At 37.4% G+C, this 21,359-nt stretch overlaps 1 protein-coding gene across 1 annotated transcript in view; it reads left to right on the forward strand.

The window, feature by feature from the left end:
• Positions 1 to 21,359, forward strand: part of PRKAR1B (protein kinase cAMP-dependent type I regulatory subunit beta) — a gene marked incomplete in the record, with an annotated part of 114,986 nt that overhangs the window by 27,392 nt on the left and 66,235 nt on the right.

Here is a 21,359-nt window from a genome sequence, read left to right on the forward strand (position 1 = left end):
AAAATGAAGCAGTCTGCCAGCAGTGTTTATGTGGTTGGACTTAAACATCCCTTTTGTCTAATTATTATGGGAGGTCTAAATGACAAATAGGGAGTGTGGGAAGGGGGCTATACCTATTTACACTGGTGAATTTCGGGTTTATAATAGAGTGTTTTGACTCCTGGAGTGTGCTGTTAATAAAAAGGGCGGCGTTGTGATAGTTTACCCACCTCATATAACCTTGTTTCTATTGGTTAGTTCTATTTCTCCAAAAAATTTCATATGATATAGCCTACAGCATCTGGTAACCCATGCAGTCTCTATCCAGGTACTAAAAACATTAGCTTCCCCAAATAAGGAGTTTTTACATTTAGGTATTTCTATAGTTTTTATTCAATCAGTTTGCTTTTTGTATGTGAATGCAAACTGGATTGCCTAGAGAATTTGCAAGTAAACATGGGCAAGATTGTCAACTTCCTATCCACCATTCTATTCAGAGATACTTTGAATTTGTAGACGAAAAGTAATAATAATTTGAGAAGTCCAACAACTGTAAAGTCATCAGATTGTGAAAGATTGATATGTCTAATATTGTTTGTTTAAATGAGAAGATAATGCAAGCTGTGGATATCTCCACTGAAGAAATCAGTATTTCCTTTGTATAGTACTTCCTGCAGACATGTATATACGTTCAATAATTGTCATTAAAACGATTGTTAGTGCTTGTTTCCAGTGACAGTAGAAATGAATGAAAGCTGTACAGACTATTTTGTTCTATGGAAAGAACAGTGAGAAAGACAGGCGGGAACGGGACTACAATAGTCTTTGTTTGTGGTTAGGCATTTAGTGATCCGCCATGGTGGATTGTGGAACATCTGTCTTGACCCTAGAAAATTTTCTAAGAATGATCATCTAGCTATGGAAATCTAGCATTTATATGGGGCTTTAAGTTAGGACTACACATACAATTGTAATCTATTCATACTGAAAGATATGATTAGCTGCAAAAGAGGTGACTTGTAGCAATTGGTTAAATTAAAAGAAAGGTATTGTGTTGAGAAAAGAGAAAACTCAGTTTTTTTGATGGTCACACGGTTGGAATTTGAATTTGCCAACCAAAAATAAAAAGAAAGTAAGGAAAGGAGGGCATTTTTGAAACTGAGTTTCAATTATATTATTGTAATATATTTGCAGAAAAAAAGCCTTTCTTCCTCTCTTTTTTTTTGAAAGCTAAAGATTACAATTGCTTGTATCACCCTAGGGTTACTGGAAAAAATAGTATACTTGGGTGTATATCTGTGGGATTCCATTTTCAATGGCCTCAATTTAAAGTTTTGCATTAAAAGTGAACCAATGACTGTGCTTAGCCTTGGAAATGGTCACTATAAATAAAATGTAAGCTCCTAGAGGGGTTTGCATTGATGAAGCCCTAAACTATACTTGGGACCTCAATAGAGAGGCTTTGACTTGTCACCATTACTGATGGGTGGAAGTCGGGCCCTGAGCACTAAACCACAAGAACTAGTTTGGTTTTGGATAAGACTATAGTTATTACTTTTATATTCACTGTAACAGTTGGACGTTTTAAAGTGAACATATGTTCATTTTACCATTTACAAGAATAAATTCCAGTGTTATCATATATTATAGGTATGTGGTGTATCCAAAGCAATAAACATAAAAGCCCCATAGACATCATCAGATCAGGTACCAGACACGGAAGCCTGGGATTGTAGAACAAGGAAGTCAGTATAACAAGCCCATTTATCTTTTTCATATGTGTGATTAAATGCTTCGTACAGCACGTTTAAATAGAAAAAAAAAGTGTTATAATAGAAGGCACATGTTTTACAGGAGCATAAAAAGGAAGACTGCATGTTGAACAGATACGGTAATATGAGTGATAATGTTGCATACTCCAAGTCTTATCATCTGCTTCATTTGTCAGTGTTGACAATGTTAACTCCTGCGCGCGGTAGGGTTTATTTTGAAAGGCAGGGCTCCGCCATCTACTCTTGTTGTCTTTGCAATCTATCGGTAGATCGCCATCCACCTGTTGGGCACCGCTGATCTAGAATATATTCATCCTCATCCTTATTTTTTGCAGTTATTGTAGGAAGTTTCTATTTACCCAAAGCATAGCAAATGCGCATACACATTTACTACCAAAAAAATGTGGCATACTGTTCAGCCAGTGTTGTGATTTTGCAGGATGATATACACCCAGGGAGATAACTCCTTGTAAAAGTTTTATTTACTTCCTTGTTAGGTTTTACTGAATTCTGGATCATCTTACTGCTAATTGATCAGGTATGAGGCTCATTCATTGTTAAATAGACAAGCTAGAGGTGAAGAATTTACATCCAAAGTTGCATTTTTGAACAAGGAAATGGCCCTGATTAATGGATCTGTATTTGCACTGAAGGTGTGCTAACTAGTGATTACGCCTACTTCAGCAAAATGTGTTGAAGCTGAAGTTTAGTTTTGCCTTTCCTGGTTCTTCCTTTCTCTATGGTCAGCTTGCTAATGAAACAATTAAAAAGAAACTGCTTGTTTTAAGTACATCCCTTATTTTAGGCCAAGTGTTTTTTGTTAATGCAATGCAAACAGATCATGGCATGTGGGAGGGGACTAGCAGGGTGCTGCATTTAGCATCCTTTAAACGAAAGCCCACATGTGATTTTGAGCCTTTACGAATTAAATAATTGAAATCCAGTTAATGAAAGGAATGAGCAGGGCAACGTAAGGCTGGAGAGCAAGGTCTAGATAAGCCTTCCTTGGTCTTGGCCCCCCAAGAACCCTTGAAATAATTTTCAGGTTGTGGGGAACCTCTTCTAAAACCCTCGAATGTGCATGGAAAAAATAAACAGAAAACAATGAGACTACTCTTTGAGTACACAGTAGTCTCACTGCATAGCTAGAGCTTTCCATTGAGTGGATCCAAGGCCCTCTATTGATTGAAGAGATGTAGTTCTCACTTAGTAGGTGGTGGGACCTTTGCTGCAATATTGGGTTTTCTAGGGAGCATTGTGGCTGGAGCAAAGGCTTTACTGCTTGGGCTGTTGCTTCTTTCAGGATCAAGATAAAATTGGGGTTACACTTTTAAACCTGAGATGTCTGGAGTCTCTGGAAACACTTGTGTAAATTGTAAAGATTGTATTGCATGCATAATACGAACCAGCCATTGCTGAGAGTTTTGTGTGTTTTGCTATGACAGATACCCTGCAGTCAGAATGAAGTGCAGCTTACTGTTGTCAGTGTTTGATTCATAGATTTTTCTTTAATGGAGAAAGAATTTCTTTTTGCTCTGCCAAAGGCTAATTTTCAGAGAATCCCGTAAAGTGGGGGATTTTTTGTGGTAGGGTTGATGGTAGGAGTCTGCAGCATACAAACAGCATGACTTCATAACTGAGCGTGTCTTAAAGGTGCATTGGGACATTCCCACAGAGCCTAATCATCACATCATCTCCATATTGTTCCACGTTAATTCCTTGGCTGACTAATGTCTTCTAAAATAGACTGTCACCTTGGAAGAGGGAATTTCCAGGCATCTTTTGATCCCTTCCTACAGATTGTAACATGTGATAACACCTAACTCTCTCTTTTTCTTAGAAAATACAGCAGACATGATTCTCCTAAAAGAAAACTACAATAAAAATGTTTTTTTTTTTTAATTATTAAGAAATTATTTATTTAGTTTTATTTTTCTTATTATTATTATTATGCATTCATATTGTGCCTAGTGCCACTTTGCTTTTGCTATATTTTTTCCATACACGACAAGGACAAATGTAAATGGGGAAAACATGAAATCTCTATGCAGACAGCACCCTGGCCATGATTTAATATTGAGATCCCAATGCTGCAAGGCAAATCACTGTGTTTATAATGATTGCTTGCATGTTTGCATGGCTTTTCCTTCCTTTTACATTATAATGTAATCAAACGGTTAGGCCTCTTTGGCAGCATATACACATTCAATATATGTCCCCAGAAACGATTTGCCTTGTGTACTTTGCCTTTTCTCATCAGTCACAAGACCTCAAAAGACTACACACAGGTGTACAGTATTGTGTCCTTGCAATATTTTTTCCTGATAGTGATCAGAATTTAATTTGGATGTAATTGGTCGTGCTCACTATACAACATGTACACCAGAATTACCAAAATGTCAATGACAAGGCACTCTCATTCATTTAGTGGGTTAGCACTTGCCCCTAAGACAGGCTAGGGGTGGATAAGTGCTTGCTGCCTGTATTCTTGATTTCTGCAAAAAGGATATATCTGAATATCAGTATTAAGAAAATCATGGTTGAGCTAATAAAATCAAATGTCTTGATTAAGCCGTCGGTATTACTGTAATTTTTTAGATTTAATTCTATGATTTTTTCTGTCTTGTTTTAATACCTCCTACAAATTTTTCGGTTAAAATGACATTGTAAGTTTAAAATAGGAATACTATTAGAAGATATAAAGCGTGGGCGTTAAGAGGAATTTAACCATAGCAGAGGTGAATGTTGGGGCGGCTCTGGTTGACTTCATTTTCTACCTACTATATAAGGTTTGTTCAGAAGAAAGAACAGCAGAGCCCAGATGGCTTCTGGTGGTTGGGACCTTATCAAAGCAGCATTTGAACATTTTACAGTAGCATGTAGCATCCTACCCACTGGCACATTTCACGGGTGTGACGAAGTTGTAGGAGTCCTATAACCTTACTACCTATCTAAATAAACCGGTAGGGTCACATTGTTGAGAAACTACAGGGGAAACAATTGGAGGAACATCTGTGTACAGGAATTCAGTCTTGATTTGAAGAAGATTAGTTAGGGTACTGCATACAGTTTATGTTTGGGATCTAAAGCTGCGTACACACTTGCAATTTTTGTCGTTGGAAAGGATCTTTCACGATCCTTTCCAACGACAAGGTGCTGCAAGATGCATGAACGATGCTGTACATACAGCACCGTTCATGCTCTATGGAGAGGGGAGGGGGAGAGCGACGGAGCGGCACCCTGCTGCGCGCTCTCCCCTTCCCTTTCATTACGATCAGCTGTCGTCCATCGTCCGTGGATCCGGCAGGTCGGTCGTCCGGACGATGGACGACACCGACTGTACACACGGAAGATTTTCACCCGATAATTGGCCGATGCCGATTATCGGGCGATAAAAATCTGCCGCGTGTACGTAGCTTAAGTGACTCCACAAGGTCCTGGAATTATCTTTTTTTTTGCGTTGTAAAATACTCATATACCTTTATAAACCCCTAAAGTATTCCAAAGCCTATTGACGCAGACCTTTACACTACTCCTTTGCTGAATACTTTTTCTCTACCGGACTCCCTTGACTTAGAGTTCTGTGGTCCAACACCCAGCATAAACAATGCTGATGCCATTACACCAGCATTGCTCTCTGCTTCAAGAACTTGCTTTATTTCTGGGTAAAACTATGATTTCCCCTATTCTTGAGTCCTCTTACCTGCCTCATTTGATCTAGGAGTAGATAGTTTAGGATAAAAAAACTTATTTTACCCCTTGCTTCAGCCTCAGCTGGTACTCACTTCTTTTTGACTATACTGGTTCCCTTTAGTCCCGTCATAAGCTTTAATGTTTCACTTGCCTGACCACTGATGGCACCCCTACAATGCAAATCTGTTAGCCCTGCATTGTACAGCAGCAGTCCCCAATATGTGGTCTAATGACCACTGGTGGTCCACAAGAAAATTTTTGTTGTCTGCCGCTCTGGCCAGTGCACCCCCCAGCGGGGTCAGGAGAAGGAGTGCACTGGCCAGAGCCATGGACCATGTCTCCCGTATGCATTGCAGGCTCAGGGCGGCGTGCTGTTTGTGTGTCTGGACACAACCCACTCACTCTCCCATCGCAGACTCAGGTGGAAGAGTGGGCGAGTTCTGACATCATGAAGTCACTTGGGGGAAGTTTCTTCCACTTTGAGTGACACATGGCTCCCCGTGCATGCGTGGTCCTGATTCCGTAAATTTTATGGTTTTTGACATCCAAAAGGTTGGGGACCACTGTTGTACAAGATTATGCCAAGGCCTCACCTGCTACCTGGAGCGTTGGGCAGCCTATGACATTGTGCCTTACTACCAAAGTAGGGCGTAAGCCAAGTATAATTCAGATTTCTTTCTCTTTAGGTGCATTGTGTACTTGGGAAGGGTCCCTGAATGTGTAAGTGGTCCTCCCTTTTAAGTAGAAGGTCCACTTTAATGCCATTAGTCTCTTTTGGCCATCATACCAGACTGTTATTAGTCTATTGTGCACAAAGCCTCTTTTGCGTTTGTAGAACATTTATAATATAATTGAATTTTGGACACACATGCTGCTAGTTTACTTATATCCCACTTTGTGTTTGCGCCTAGAAAACAGATTTTTTCTCTTACCACGTCCTATGTGCACCTGATATAATGTCATTTCAGGCTTTTAATCTGTCAGGCTCAGTATGTGATGTAGGCATGCACTTGTGGTTTTCATTATATTGACTACATCAATGCACTAAATTTAACTGTGTCTGGGCTAAGTTATGTAGACTCACTTCACTACTCTCAATGCATTTACTAAAAATAAAAAAAGTGGTTGTATTCTACCCAAATGAAGTGTTTTCATTATTACAATTTAGAGAAAAATGGGAAAAAAAAGAAGGGGGGGGGTTTTATTTATTTTAATAAAATACTATATTAACACAAAGCTGTTGTTCTAATTGTAGTGCTATATAAAGTAATTTTATATTACAGGAGATGGGCATTATTAAAATGTTTTGCTGGCGGCAAAGTTACCATGACAATGCACTTTCCTTTTACTGATGAAAATCTAGTTCCATTTGTAGATGTATTGCAAGACAGATGTTGATGATAAACTGATGGTAAATTGCAATCCTATGTTACAGGAGAGTGAAATGGCTAGTTGTGCCATTGTGTGTGGGTAGTTAGGATACAATGTACAACGTCATATGGATATGTTTCATCTTGTGTGGCTAGAAATATATTAGTTATGACATTTTTTGTTTTTATAAAGAAAGGAAAGCCAATTTACTTTACCTTAAAAGTCAACTCCATCCTTTTTGAAGATATTAGATGTAAAACAATGTTTCTCTGCTTTAGCATACTTTTATACAAAGTAAAGTCGTGCATTTTGCCCTTCCTGACCTTAGCTAGCCGTGGGATCCCTGCTCTAATGGCATACCTGTCAGGTGCTGGCAGCCAAGGCCCATGTTTAGCATGCAACCCATGACTTTTGATCTTCTGTTCGCATCTGTTGCTTTAAGCCTCTAAATATGTATTTTAGGTGGGGGTAGGCAGACAGGGTAACTAAACTTTTTGTAAAAGAATACTTTCCCTTTAAAGACAATGCTTTTTAATTACACCTTTGGTTAGGCTGTAAGTACAGACATGGCTGTATTTATTATTAGTACTTGTAATTCTACAAAAATAAATTTCTTTAAGTTACAAGTAAATATGGATATCTGTGTGATATTCATTATAGTTAAATATATATAGTGGAACAAAAAAGTGGAAAATGCCCCTTTTGTCACGGCAATCAAGACTTGAAGGAGCAGTGCTGCACTTTTTTTTTTTTGCAAAATAGAAAGTTTGTAAAAAATAAATATATAAAATTTTTACTTTGTATATAAGGGTTGTCTACCCTTTTATGGAAAGTAAAAAAGTTATATTTAGGTCGACTTTAAACTGCAATTGAGAACTCATATAAAGAAAAGGTAACCTCTAAATCTAGATAACCTTGGTAAACGAAACATTTCTATATATTTGCTAGCTGATTACCCAGCGTTGTCCGGGCATTTTTTTTATTGCAATCTTTTATTATACAGGAAAATGAATCAAATAAATTGATATAGTGTTAAACCAAAGAAATGTTGTTTTTTTACAAGTTTTAAAAGTATAGATACAATATACATTTAATTAAAATACCATAAATTAAATTAACCTAAATTAATGGCATATGTTCCAGTGCTGTTTTTAAGTGTTTCAATAGGAACATTGTGCCCATGAAACATCCTTTGTAACTTTAGGACAATCTGAAATTTTGTTCCTGAGATGTAGGTGCACCTCTGGTCAGTTTTTATTAGTTCGTTTTCAATAAAATATAGTTGTAGAAATTTTGGTGGTTGATCTGACAGCGGAAGTAACAATTCCGCTTTATGGTAAACGTGCCCTCGCACCGTGAGTGTGAATGGAAATCCAGGCTGTTGAACAACTGATGTGGCGGCGAATGATGTCATTTGGAAACATGAGTTGTATTTTCTGATGGTATTAAGAAAATTCTTTGACTCTGAGGTATTTGCAGATGTGTAAATCCAAAGTTCTTGTGGTGGTGTTTCCAGTTGACAGAATTTGACTTTCTCTTTTTTGCAGCAAATACCAGGATCGTCTGGCTTTCTCTCATTTTATGTACTCGGGTCTCACGGTGTTGTTCTGTCTCTGAAGCTCTAGATGTAGTAGCTCTTTCTCTCATTTCCTGTACTCAGGTCTCAAGCTGTTGTACGGTCTCTGAAGCTCTAGATGTAGTAGCTCTTTCTCTCATTTCCTGTACTCAGGTCTCACTCTGTTGTACTGTTTCCGATGAAGCTCTAGATGTAGTAGCTGTATCGCTGTTGTACTGTCTCTGAAGCTCTAGATGTAGTACCTCTTTCTTTCTTTTCCTGTACTCGTGTCTCACGCTGTTGTACTGTCTCTGAAGCTCTTGATGTAGTAGCTCTATCTCTCTTATCCTTTAGTCGGGTCTCATGCTGTTGTACTGTCTCTGGAGCTCTAGATGTAGTAACTCTATCTCTCTTATCCTGTAGTCAGGTCTCACGCTGTTGTACTGTCTCTGAAGCTCTGGATGTAGTAGCTCTTTCTCTCATTTTCTGTAGTCAGGTCTCATGCTGTTGTACTGCCTCTGAAGCTCTAGATGTAGTAGCTCAATCTCTGTTAACCTGTAGTCAGGTCTCATGCTGTTGTACTGTCTCTGAAGCTCTAAATGTAGTAGCTCTCTCGCGCAGCGTTGCAAGTCTTCTATTCCTGTCCTCGGAATTTTCTTGTCTACGGTGTTGTTTCATTTTTTTTGCCTTTGACTGCACTCGGCCAATTGCCTTATGTTTTCTTGAAGGCATTTTTACAGGCCAGAAATTTGTAAAAGCGTCCAGTATGTCAAGTATGTAAGCAAAAGGCACACTGTTACTCAGCAGTACATACATACATACATACATGCAAATATACCTCTGACATATACCACAGCGCTGTACAAAGATCAGCAGTGCACTCACATGAGTCTGAATTATATGTCTAGCAAATTTGGTTTAAATGTCTCCATGCGTTTCCTAGTGATCACATACACATCTATATATATACAGTAACACATACACACATACACACACACACACACACACATACATACATACAAATATAGCTCTGACATATAGCACAGTGCTGTACAAAGATCAGTGGTGCACTCACACGAGTCTGAGTCATATGTCTAGCAAGTTTGGTTTAAATGTCTTGATGCATTTCGAAAGATGGTGGAACATACACACATACATATATACAATTTTATATATATATAGCTCTGACATATACCATAGTGCTGTACAATGAAACACTGAGCTAGACCCATCAGTCTCTGTACAGAGTAGCTGACATTCTAATGTCCCCCATAGTCACACATTCCTATTATACATTTATATACCTCTGACATATACCACAGTGCTGTACAAAGATCAGCAGTGTCAAATTGCTAGCAAGTTTGGTTTTTGTGTCTCTATGCGTTTCCTGGTGATGGTGGAACATAGCAAGTTTGGTTAAAATGTCTCCATGCGTTTCCTAGTGATCACATACACACATACATACATACATCCAAATATAGCACAGCGTTGTACAAAGATGACTGGTGCACTAACATGAGTATCAGTCATATGTATGGCAAGTTTGGGTTTCAAGTGATGGTGGAACATACACACATACATACACACATACATCTCCTAATTTTGCTGCAGTTTAAACAAAGTCTCATCACCAAGGTAAATAGAGCCATGCAGTATCTCTGCCCTTCCTCAGCATTGACATTTTTAGCGCCCTGAGAGAATGAAGGCCAAACACAACAACTGAACTACAAATTGTTTCAGTATGAGTACTTGAGGCCTGGGATAGGAATATAGTGTTGACTTATGAATTATTCCTATTTACATGTAAGTCCATTGGACAGGTAGGAAAAGTCAGTTGTTAAGATTCTTTTGATGTTTTAGCATATGCGAATCTCAAACATGGGATGATTAGCAACAGAAGAAAAAGTGATGCTAGCACATGTATGGGGAAGAAACTGTAAAGTTAGCTAGAGTGAAATGACCAGACAGTAGTCTAGTCTGGAGAGAACAAGGAAGCTGCTTTGATGACGTATGCTTCAAAAACTTTTTGATGATATTTAGGGTTAAAAATTTTTGACTTACTATATTATGCAGATAAGAACTTCTGCCTCGACTTTAATGATCTCCATATTGTTCCCGGTTGTGTATTACGACAAGTTTAGCCTTCATTGTCTTCTTCAGGGGTATTTAATGGACTAGACCAAGGGTGCCCAACAGGTGGATCGCGATCTACTGGTAGATTGCAAAGGCAACGCGAGTGGATCGCAGGGCCCTGCCTTTCAAAATAAACCCTACCGTGCACAGGAGTTATTAAGTCAAAGTTTTTATTGTTGGTAGATCATTTTGACTTGGTCATTTTAAAACTTGGTAATTTTTTAAGCAAAAAAAGTTTGGGCAACCCTGGACTAGACGATCTAAACAGAGAGGTATGGTACAGTTACATAGGTATTACATATATACACATTATAGTCATTGCATTTACTCATATTCTTGTTTCGATTATTATATATGTCTGATAATTTATGGCACCTTAAATTATTAGACATCATATATGTTAATAAAAAAAAAATAGTTCACTATCACAACTGTTTAGTATGAACATTTTGCAGAATGGAGGTCGGCATTTGAAGCAGCTGACTCTGAAGGTGTCACTAAATTTACATGAAAATGTTCATTTAAAGCCGATTTCCAGGCTAAGCCCCCCTCCCAGGCACCAATCACGGACTAGAGTTCGAGGGGAGGATGAGTAGTGTTTAGCGCACATTTTTGAGTTCTCTTTTAGGATTTGTTTTAAAGAAAAACTTTACGAATAGGAATGAGGAAATAGAATGAAAAAATACTTTTAGCTACATAATTGTATTAAAAGAGGTAGAGGTTCTGTTGAAGGCTATTTTGGCGGCTTATGTTGGAAAATGTTATAATTAGCATACAACTGATTAATAAGCTTTTGCAAAAGTGTAAAGTTCTTTTATTCAGGTACCTGTGGACATTAGGAGACACTGTTTATCACTTTATACACTTTTATTTAGTGTCTGAACAGTGTATGCTTTATGAATGATCACATCATACAAAGTTAGGTAACCGAAGTCAAAGGAACAATTTAAGTATCGTATATCTAATAGTTTTTGGTTTGGGTTACATTGTCCATGTGCCAAAAATGGTCAAAGTTTAAATCACACTGAATGGGATTAGTGCTCATACACAGTGTTGCATTGTTGTATATCCGTAATAAACAGACCAAACTACCAACTTAAGGAATTTTTTTATTGGGAGGTGGAGTTTTTGAATCAGGAAAAAAAAGTCCACCTATAAATGGTAAAACTGTAATGACAATTCTCACAGTTCATGTCCCAGATACACCCAAGTATATTTAGAAATACTTTTGCCTAGTATTTAGTCCAAACTTTGCCTAGCTTTGCTGAAGTATATTCTAAGCTGTCAGAGGTCTTGCAGAATTTTTGTGTAAATGTATGTAAACTCTAACTTTTTATTTGGTATTGAACATGTGAACATTTGTGTTATATCTTTGTATTCTCTTGGGTGAATTAAATTCCAAAAAGTTTTCTTCAGGAACGCCTGACTTGTCCAGCCAATAAGCAATATGTGCAAGCAGATTAGTATTTTAGCAGTGTCTTCCATAGCAATCAATGGCTGGGATGGCCCCAATGGTACATAAAAACGTATATTTTGGGCATTGGTAGGTTTGGTGAGTTTGTTCACCTTCTGTGATTATTTTTAGGAATCTCACTCTCCTGTCTGGATTTTATTTTTTATTATATGGCCTGCCTTATAGTAGAGAATATTGTGCGTGAACTATCAATATACAATATAGTAGGGTAGGGTCATTCCAGCAGTCGTTGGTAAATTTATGGTAATTTTTAAAATGCGGCCATATGTGACTGCAAAATGTGAAAGAAAGACATTTAATTTTACCTTGTCAGATAGGAACTTGAGGCAGAGTAAAAACTTTAATTCTGTTTTGGATAGCATAAAGTAGTGATAAAACATTTGTTTTTCTTGTATTCTGTGACTCAATTGGGACAAAGTCCCTGCTTTTCACATCTTGGAGACATGACAGAAAGGAAGAAGAAATCCTTGCTTGAGTTAATAGTAATTTCCTCCCAGTTTTGACAGGTGTCAAATGTTGAATATCTCATCACTTTTTGTCCCAGTGACCACTGTCTTTGATACAGGAAATTAAGGCAGGTATTCCCAGACAGTATTTAAAAACATTTCCATAGAGTAGTCTGGGTGGGGATCAATGGATCTTTTGCTATTGATGTGGTCCCACTAAAATAATTACCCTAATTGAATGTTTCCACAGACTGCTAATTGGCATACATGAGCTGTGTCTAAGTTTTTTTAGTAACATGACTTCGGATATTAAGAAGACAGTTCCAGAGTCTTTGGTTCTATCCGTATCATTTTTCTTTGCAGTTGCATTTAAATAAAGACCTGTTGTTCATATGAGGGTTCAAATTAGCCCCCTTCATCAGGACCTAAAACTGAACTCCAGCCTTAGCTTACTTTTTGCTTTAGGCAGTACTAAACTGAAAAAAAAAAAAAAAAACACTCTTACCTGTGTTCCCACAGATCTCTTGATGGCGCTGGACCTTCCCTCGATCCGGTCCTGTGTCGTCCTAGAGTTCCTCTTTGTCCCGGTACAGAGGTAGCGCTGGGTGCTGCCATATTTAGTCTTCTCTTCCAAGGTCTTCTTGCTACATCATCTGATCTTGCACTGTGCAGGTGTGTGATTGGGTGACGTAGCCTTGCTTGGCATCATCTGGCTTGTTAGTGGAAACATTTCTGAGAGATCAGGCATGCCCTGAAGGAGCAGCCAGAGCCTCCCAGGATGCCTGACGTACGTATCCCGGGAGGCTCTGCGCTTCTTTTCAGTCTTGATTTCTGCAGGGATCAGCGACTAAAAGGGGCAATGCTGCACCCTTTTTTTTTTTTTTTAAAAAAAGGTTTTCCCCTAAAAGAATAATATTTTTCCCTTATATAGAAGGGTTGTCAACTCTTTTATGTAAAGTGAAAATGTTGAGTTTAGGTATGTTTTAAGGCACCATCAAGCCTTGTCCTCCTTACCCACATTTCCATAATCTGCATATCATTTGTAGGTATACATTCAGATAAGCTACATTTTAATAACCGCATACACATCCACCAACAAAAAAAATGGTTAATGATATCCTTAGGTATTAAAGGATCAATCTTTTCAAAAATAAATTATTTGAAAAGTATTAAACAATATGGGAAAAGAGAGCTAAGGATGTAAAGATATTTGAATCCTGGAGTTCAGCTTTAGGGTTCAAGAAATATATATATATATATATATATATATATATATAAAGAAATATAATTCTCAGAAGAACAAAATGTAATTATTTTGTAGTGTTCTTCCAGTCACTGGTGAACCTCTGGTGTGTTGACTTTTTATGGCCGATGAAAAATCATAAAATTTTGGTTAGAATTTGTTACACTAGTGTTTTGTATTTTAAACAGTAAAGTATTTACAGAGATTAAATTATTCAGCTTCTAATAAGTAGTATAGATCCAGAAAAATTGTAACACGTCATACACATATATTTTGTATAGTATATTATTATTATTATTATTAATAAACAGGCTTTATATAGCGCCAACATATTACGCAGCGCTGTACATTAAATAGGGAAATGTAATTATTCTAGACATAATCTGGTACTCTGGCTACTACATAATCTGGTACTCTGTACTACTTTTATATCCTTAAACAGATCTGAGATAGATTAAACCAATCAGGCTCTAATAAGTAGAATTATCCATGAATAAAATAAACATAGTTTACCAAATGATGATATATATTAACCTAATATTTTTATCTCACGGTCTCATTTAAAACCAGATACCCAGGATTGTTATATCATATGGTAATTTCATTTTATTAAATATCCTTTTATTTCTGCTTGAGAATATTACTTTGCCTATTTTTAGTTCTTTATCCTTGTTATTAAAACCATTAAAATAACTTTTATCCAAAACTCACATAAAGGCTTTGGCTTAAGTTCCAGCTCAAGTATGATTTATTGCTATGAAATCTAAAACGTATTGTTCTTACTTTTCTTAACTTTTTATAACTTTTTGACTCACGGCAGCACCTGACTTATGTGTGTACTGGAATAGTAGTAAGGATTCTGGGAAAAAATTGTGATTGTTCCGGTCTACTCTAGTCACACTTCTAAATGTGTCTCATTGTGTAAGCAGTAATTAGGAATCGCTAAGGGACGGGTCACTTCCTTACATAGGTGGATAGGAAATGTGCTGTCTAAAGACTGGCAATCAGAGACAGGTCAACTCTTTTTTAATAACCATTTATCTCTCTATCCGTTTCTATTTCCATATCCATGGAGAGGGTCTTTCCCAGCAGCCAGAAGAAGCTTGTTGACATTGCTAGCGGTGAACACAGGGCCTGCACTGTTCAGGAACCCTCATCAGTGATGACTGTAGCACAATAGATGATTGAGCATACCTCACCTCAGGAAAACATATAAATCTTTCTGTACCCGGTGCCCCAGACAGTCATTAGACACTGGGATTTTCTCATGTTTTTCACTGTGTCAGAGGGAAAAAATGTGCTGTGTGCATTTCTAGCACTTTACAGCTCATGTGAGTTTAGTCATTGGCGTATAGCAGGTTTCCCTAACTAGCGGCTCATAACAAATGCTCATTACCCATTTGTTAGAATGCTGGTGCAATATGCATGTTACACAAGCAAGAAGGCAGTACACTGTACCTTTTATGTATTATTTCTTGAAATGTTTAAAGTTCAACTGGGCTTTTAGTTTATAATTCAATTGCAAAGTAGCTGCATCTCGGGTAGAAAAACCTGCCCCTTATCATCATGCTGTAAACAACACACGTTCTTGGCGTGGAAGCATTGATTGCTCTAAAAAGTTCTGATACCCACTCTGTTAAATCAGACCTATAGGTTTGTAATCAAAAAAGCTCATGTTTCTTCTATACAGAGAAATCGCTGCTTCTACACAGAAGAGCTAAGGCCGATCTCTGCAGTATGCTTACAGGGCGCAGGCTTTCAGACTAATGCTTCTTTCAAAAGCCAATTTATGAATTTTAAGGACCCATTTAAATTGCTGCTGTATATAAGTGAACAGCTGTTAGTCATTCCCAGGATTATAGCAACTGCTGCTATACACCTAGAAGAAGCAAATTGCAGATTAATGTGTTTGCATGCATTGCCCAGTGCAATTTTTCCTTCAGAGAAGAAAATGCAACCATGTGGCCAGAAGTAACATGTTGCTTCCAGAAACTGACCTCAAGCACACCACAAACATGTGCTCACAATGGTCCCCCACCGCTCCCAATTGGGAGAATGGGACTGAGTAGGAGAGCAGTTGAGCCTGACATACAGTGCTGCAGTCATCCACGTCTGAAATGGACCTAGAAGCTTTCATACCTTTTGTCTTGATGCACCTAAAATGTACATGATTGAAAGTGAAAGTTCAATTAGGCTTTAGAATAGTTATTTTATTTCATTCCTTTATTAGAATTTTGTGTCTCAATCGGAGCTGCAGGTCCAGGAGGGCCCCACATTCCCACAGGTAGCCAGTTGTGCACGGCTACACCAGTATTTCCCAAGACAACTAGGAGCTGCCCAGTACTGCTGCCAACAAATTAGCCACTTGCCCAAAAACCTGAGCTATACTTTGGGCTTCTCTGGTCTAGAAAAACCTGTCTGGGCAACATGAAAACCCAGTATGTACTGCAGGGTCCATGGGTTGGCCAAAAAATCATAGAATCTTTCCACTTTACATAAACTGTTATTTTTCTTTTTTGAGGGACCACAATCTAAAGCAGAGGGAATATACCCACCATCCAGGACCCACGCCTGGAGTCCTGTACATTATTTAAAGAGCTGCCATCATTCAACAACTTAAACAGACATTCTAAAAAAAAAATATTGTTTATAGAAATCCAAAAGTTAATTAATTCAGCTGATGACTATACATTTTCGAGGCCCCAGTTTGTAGCAAGATCTGTGGATGTTAAGCATCAATATTTCCACCATTTTATGACCATTTCATTCTGTTATTTATAATGTACTAGAATGTTTTTGATTGGTTGATAAAATATGTTATCAAGCAGTCATGAACAACTTTGTTGTAAACTCTACAATAATAAAATAGTCACCCAGCAGATTCAATTTCAAGGTATAAGGCTTACTTTTCTTTTACAAACTAGTATGTTCAATCAGTTTGTTTTTAAGAAAAGTAAGATTTTGTCCCACTTTTGCTCTGTTTCATGTTTTCCTAAGCCCAGGGGTCATCTGTAATAAGTAGATAAAGCCACCCAAAGCCTTCTGGGTCGGCAGTACAGCATCCTTTCCACTTGTTAGTATAAAGATGACCTTAGTATAAAAGAATTCTCCCAGTCTCATTTTTAGTTATGGTGGATCTCTTGGTGATTGGCAATGGTGTTGCTTGTTTTTTTGGAACCTAGATGAAGCACTTCTTCCTGAAGATCTTCATGAAGATCTACCATCCTAATAGCTGGGAAATGGCTTAAGATCATTTTCTATCTTGATGAGATGTTGCGTGTGGATCTCTTCTGCTTGTACAATTGCATAGCATGTAACCAGTATGCTGGTTATTAGTGGTGAGCATGTGGAACCTAGGTCTGGTAACTAGTTGACAAGTACTTTACTTCTAGTGTTTGGTGTTTTATAGTTCTTTTCATTTGTCCTATTAGCAATTGGTTGTCAACAGTTCAAGACTGCTTGAAGGGAAGGAACTTCAAAGCATAAACCTACACGTTGAGTTAGTAAGTAAATTATTATTACTTACCAACTAAAAAGTACATTATCATGGTTGCTCAGCTTTGGCCAATAAAAATAGAATGGCTTTTCATTTGGTATGGATATGTGGTAACTTTAGGAAAAATTGGTCAAATTGTCAGCCGTTGGGATTGTAATATATCTTTTGTTTTTTTTAATTGAGGTTCTTGTAACAGAATGGTAACATGTTGTTGTAGCAAGTGTAGGTTGGATATAAATTGCATTAAGAAAAAAAGATGGTGGACTTATGCTAGCAAAGGACACTTTCAGTGTACATACTGTGATCTCCTTCATATAATACAGAGTTACGTTACACTGTCTTAAGAACCCTTGAATAAATGGGCCCCTTTAGGATGTTTTTCAGACTTAGTATTGTTCATGCCTTCTAATTCCAGTGAATGCACCAAAATGGTTGTTCCCTGTTGAAATTTTGTGTTTACAGTACAATACATCATGTTCCCAGGTTGTTCTTGTTGCTTTCACTGCCATGAATAAAATTAAAATGAAGAGTGCTTTTTCAGATGAAAGTCTTGACAGGCCTCAAGGTAACACATATAAAGGTGTTGTCCTCAAAGAGCAGTTTCAGGATGTCAATTTAATATAATTTGTGTAATGTTACATAGATTAAAAATCTTCCATTTCATTCCCTCCATGGAGAGCTAGCACATCTGCCTAAGGCACTGCTGAGATAATAACTTTATTTTTTTATCAAATTTGTTTATAGAAGCGTTGAATGTTACTTTTGTCATTCTGTAAATTACTATAACTTCATGGGCCTCTGTGATTGCAACTGCAAGAGTTTCAATGATAGGAAAACAAGCTAAGTTTTTACAAAGAGCAATTTACAAGGAAACCTTTACTTTATTAAAGTGCCTAAAGAGACCCTGTCACAAACACAAAAATATCACAAAATTCAAGTATTTTAATGCTTCTTTTGCAGCGCTTTCTCTGTTAATAAAATGTGATTTCCACTTTCACTGTACCTTTTTGATTTTGTTAACAAATTTGACTTCTTAAGAAAGACTAAGTTTCACAAATAGAAGAGAAACTTCAGGTGTTTTTCATAGTGTCCTTGTCAAGTCACTGAAAGTCCCCTTAAATCTACTAAAAAGTTCCCCAAGTGTACCTTATTGTGATGGTATGCAACTGATTCTGAGTTAATACTGGAGCTGACACTCTTGAGGGATTTCAAACATCCCATTCCAGAGCTTTCTTTAAAGCCTTAAGTGTTACAATAGGCAGCTGTTTATTGCAGAAGGGGAAAGGCAATGTCCCTTCTGCATTTACTATTCTTACCTACCTACCCAGCTGTCAAAGTTTGTTGCCTGGTTAACCGGCAATCCTGAGTGCCAGGACTGAATGAACTCCCACACTCCTGTGAAGGGTCTATTAAGACAGCCAAAATTCAGAATATGAAAGGAAATAAGGGGGAAGATGGTGGTGTCTGCTATGGAAAGGGGACAGGTAAGTATTAATGAGTTTAGTTCCACTTAAACCCTTTTATAAATTCCGAGCAAGAAGTTTTTATTGTCTCTTGTCTATTGTGTCCCTGATTCTGTCTGTGTCACCAAGACAAAACGTTAGGGTAAGTCTTAAATTCATCCAATGGAGACAAATGTTCCGATCCCAAATGTCTACATTTAGGGAGATTTCCCAGGCATAGTAGAGAAAATACATTGTATTAGACCTCCATATTTCCAGCAGAGAAATAAAACTATGATGATTATAGGAATGGATGAGCTCAACTATAAGGAAAGGTGGAACTGAATGGAGTCTTCCTAGAGAAGGGGTTAAAGGGGGCATAAAATCTATTTTATAAACGTTTAAGTGGTGAATAAATATATTTTAAAGCCCATAAAGTGAATTTAGTGCAGAGGGATAAAAAAGTTTTGGGTGACCTTTGGCTGTAGCTGCCAAGATCTGAACCAGAAAATTAATTTCTGGTGGTTCAATAGAACGTTTCCAAATTCTGCTCTTTCAAGTTGTACTAGAAATTAGCAAAGTGATATATATATATTAGAGTAAGGTCTGGCAACAAACACAAAATAACTAAAGGTGTCAAGTTTGTGGACTATATAATATCTTTGCCCCAATATGAGGAAAATAGATAAAATCATTATTAATTAGTGCTCATTGAGTTTATCATGTTTTAAAACATTATCCACATTTCTCAGGACTTTAGAGTCCTTCAAAATCTGTCCGCAGTACTGCGTGTTACTTGTAAGTAAAGCTCTCACTTTCTTTATGAACATATGGAATTTATGTGTACCGATCAAGTTAAAGTGATTTTTCTTTCATTGTCCGAAATAGATCAAGGAGAAAAAGAAACCTGATCACATCAGAGGAGAGGATTAGGCTCAGGTCTTATGGCCGAGAGCCAGGAAGGGTATTGCAAGTGTACAGACTCCCTAGAGCAGCATATTTCAGAGATGCCATTTTCACATCTCATGCATCAATGTGAACAGGCTGCGACATGAAATATCTGGAACATCTTGCATTTCAAAGAACCTTTTTTCATATTTTCTTTTTAACCCAATTTGAACTTGGGGTCCCCCAAGTCTATGACCTTTGATTTAAGAAGGAATGTTCTGATATAAACTACTTAAACACACTTTAAAAAGATTAATTCTGATTTATAAAGATGGCTGAGAGATAAAGCGTATCACATTCTTTGTTGCCTTAAAGGGACCAGTTGCCAGACCAGTCATTTTAACGCTCTTCCTTTCTTATGTGTATTTAACTTATTTTAAGCTTTTTATTTTCAGTAAAAGCTTAGCTTGTAGACATCCAGAAGTCCTGGGTCTTCTGCTGGGCACCACCATCTTGAATGTGATGTCAAGCAGCCCTGGCAGATTTATAGCTGTCACTCAAGTGACACAATAATATTTTCCTCTATTCTTCTTTAAGCAGTTACAATACAGGTTATGTAGAGAAGTGAGAAAAGGGGCGTAGGGGCTGGGCCACTACAGAGAGTAATTAGATTCCCAGAAGAGGTGTAGACATCCAAAAAGTGTGTGACTTGTCACCAGTTCCTTAGAGCTGCCCTAAAATTCTCATTGCTGTTCCTCTGGCAGCTACATCATAATTCATGATGAGACAGAAGACAGTGTGAAGACAATCCCAAAAGAGATAAGAGCTATGATGTGGCTGAAGGGAGGGTGAACTTTTGACATTGTAGGAAATTTACTCTTCCTAGAGTTGTCAAGTTCCCCAGCAATTTCAGAGGCTCATTGCCTATTAAATTAGAAATTGTTTACAGAAAAGGAAAAACATTGTAATAAAGCATTTAAAGTATTTGATTTTTTGTGTGTACCTCTAAATTATTAAGTTAGTGACATGATATCCTGAAGGGAGTGCTCAAAATTTTTATTCTTAAGTTTACGTAGTAGGCATTGAGATGTGAGGGTTCAAATGGTAATCTGAATTTAGGTCAACTTTAGTCAACTTTAGGTCAACCATGTAGTCAAGCTGTGAAAAAACTTAGCATCTGAATTCATTGCACCATACTTTGCACTTGTTCTCAAAATAATATGCCAAAAATAATTGATCCAAGCACACCAGAATTCACTAGATATAGAAATATATTCCATAAAATTATGTTTGATATTTATTATTTTGGGCGCATTCCTTGGCATGGATTTTGGGATTTGTTGAACTATGTACAGTGGTATGATTGGGTCATTCCATTCAAATCTCAGTTACCCTTCTTAGTGACTCTAGCAATAGGAGCTGCCTCTCAAAATATCTAGCACTATTTTGATGTATTGGAGTATCATTCCTGCTATTGTATTTTCTGTAGGATTGCAGAAATAAAAAAATCAGTTTGGGAAAGTAAGACCCATGCTGTAATTGTGAAACAGGGGAAACGTTTCTCTTCAAAGGTTTCTTAATAGAAACTAGTGTGTTATTTAAGCTACGTATTTGGATAACCCATTCTTTTAAAATGGAAATAAATCTTTGTATCCTTTACAGCCAAAGATGGTTCCATTTTATCCTACATTTATATTAGCAGTTGGCACATGTAATCAGCTATGACACCAACTATTTAAGGACCTAAATTTTGGTTACCCAATAACATAACCACCCTGGGAAATGTGATGGTTATCACCAGAGGCATGCCTTAAAGTTAACTGTTTTGGAAGAACATAAACCTGGAAATTTGTTCTACTTTAAACAG

Source organism: Pyxicephalus adspersus, chromosome 7, assembly GCF_032062135.1.
Source record: "Pyxicephalus adspersus chromosome 7, UCB_Pads_2.0, whole genome shotgun sequence".
NCBI lineage: Eukaryota > Metazoa > Chordata > Amphibia > Anura > Pyxicephalidae > Pyxicephalus > Pyxicephalus adspersus.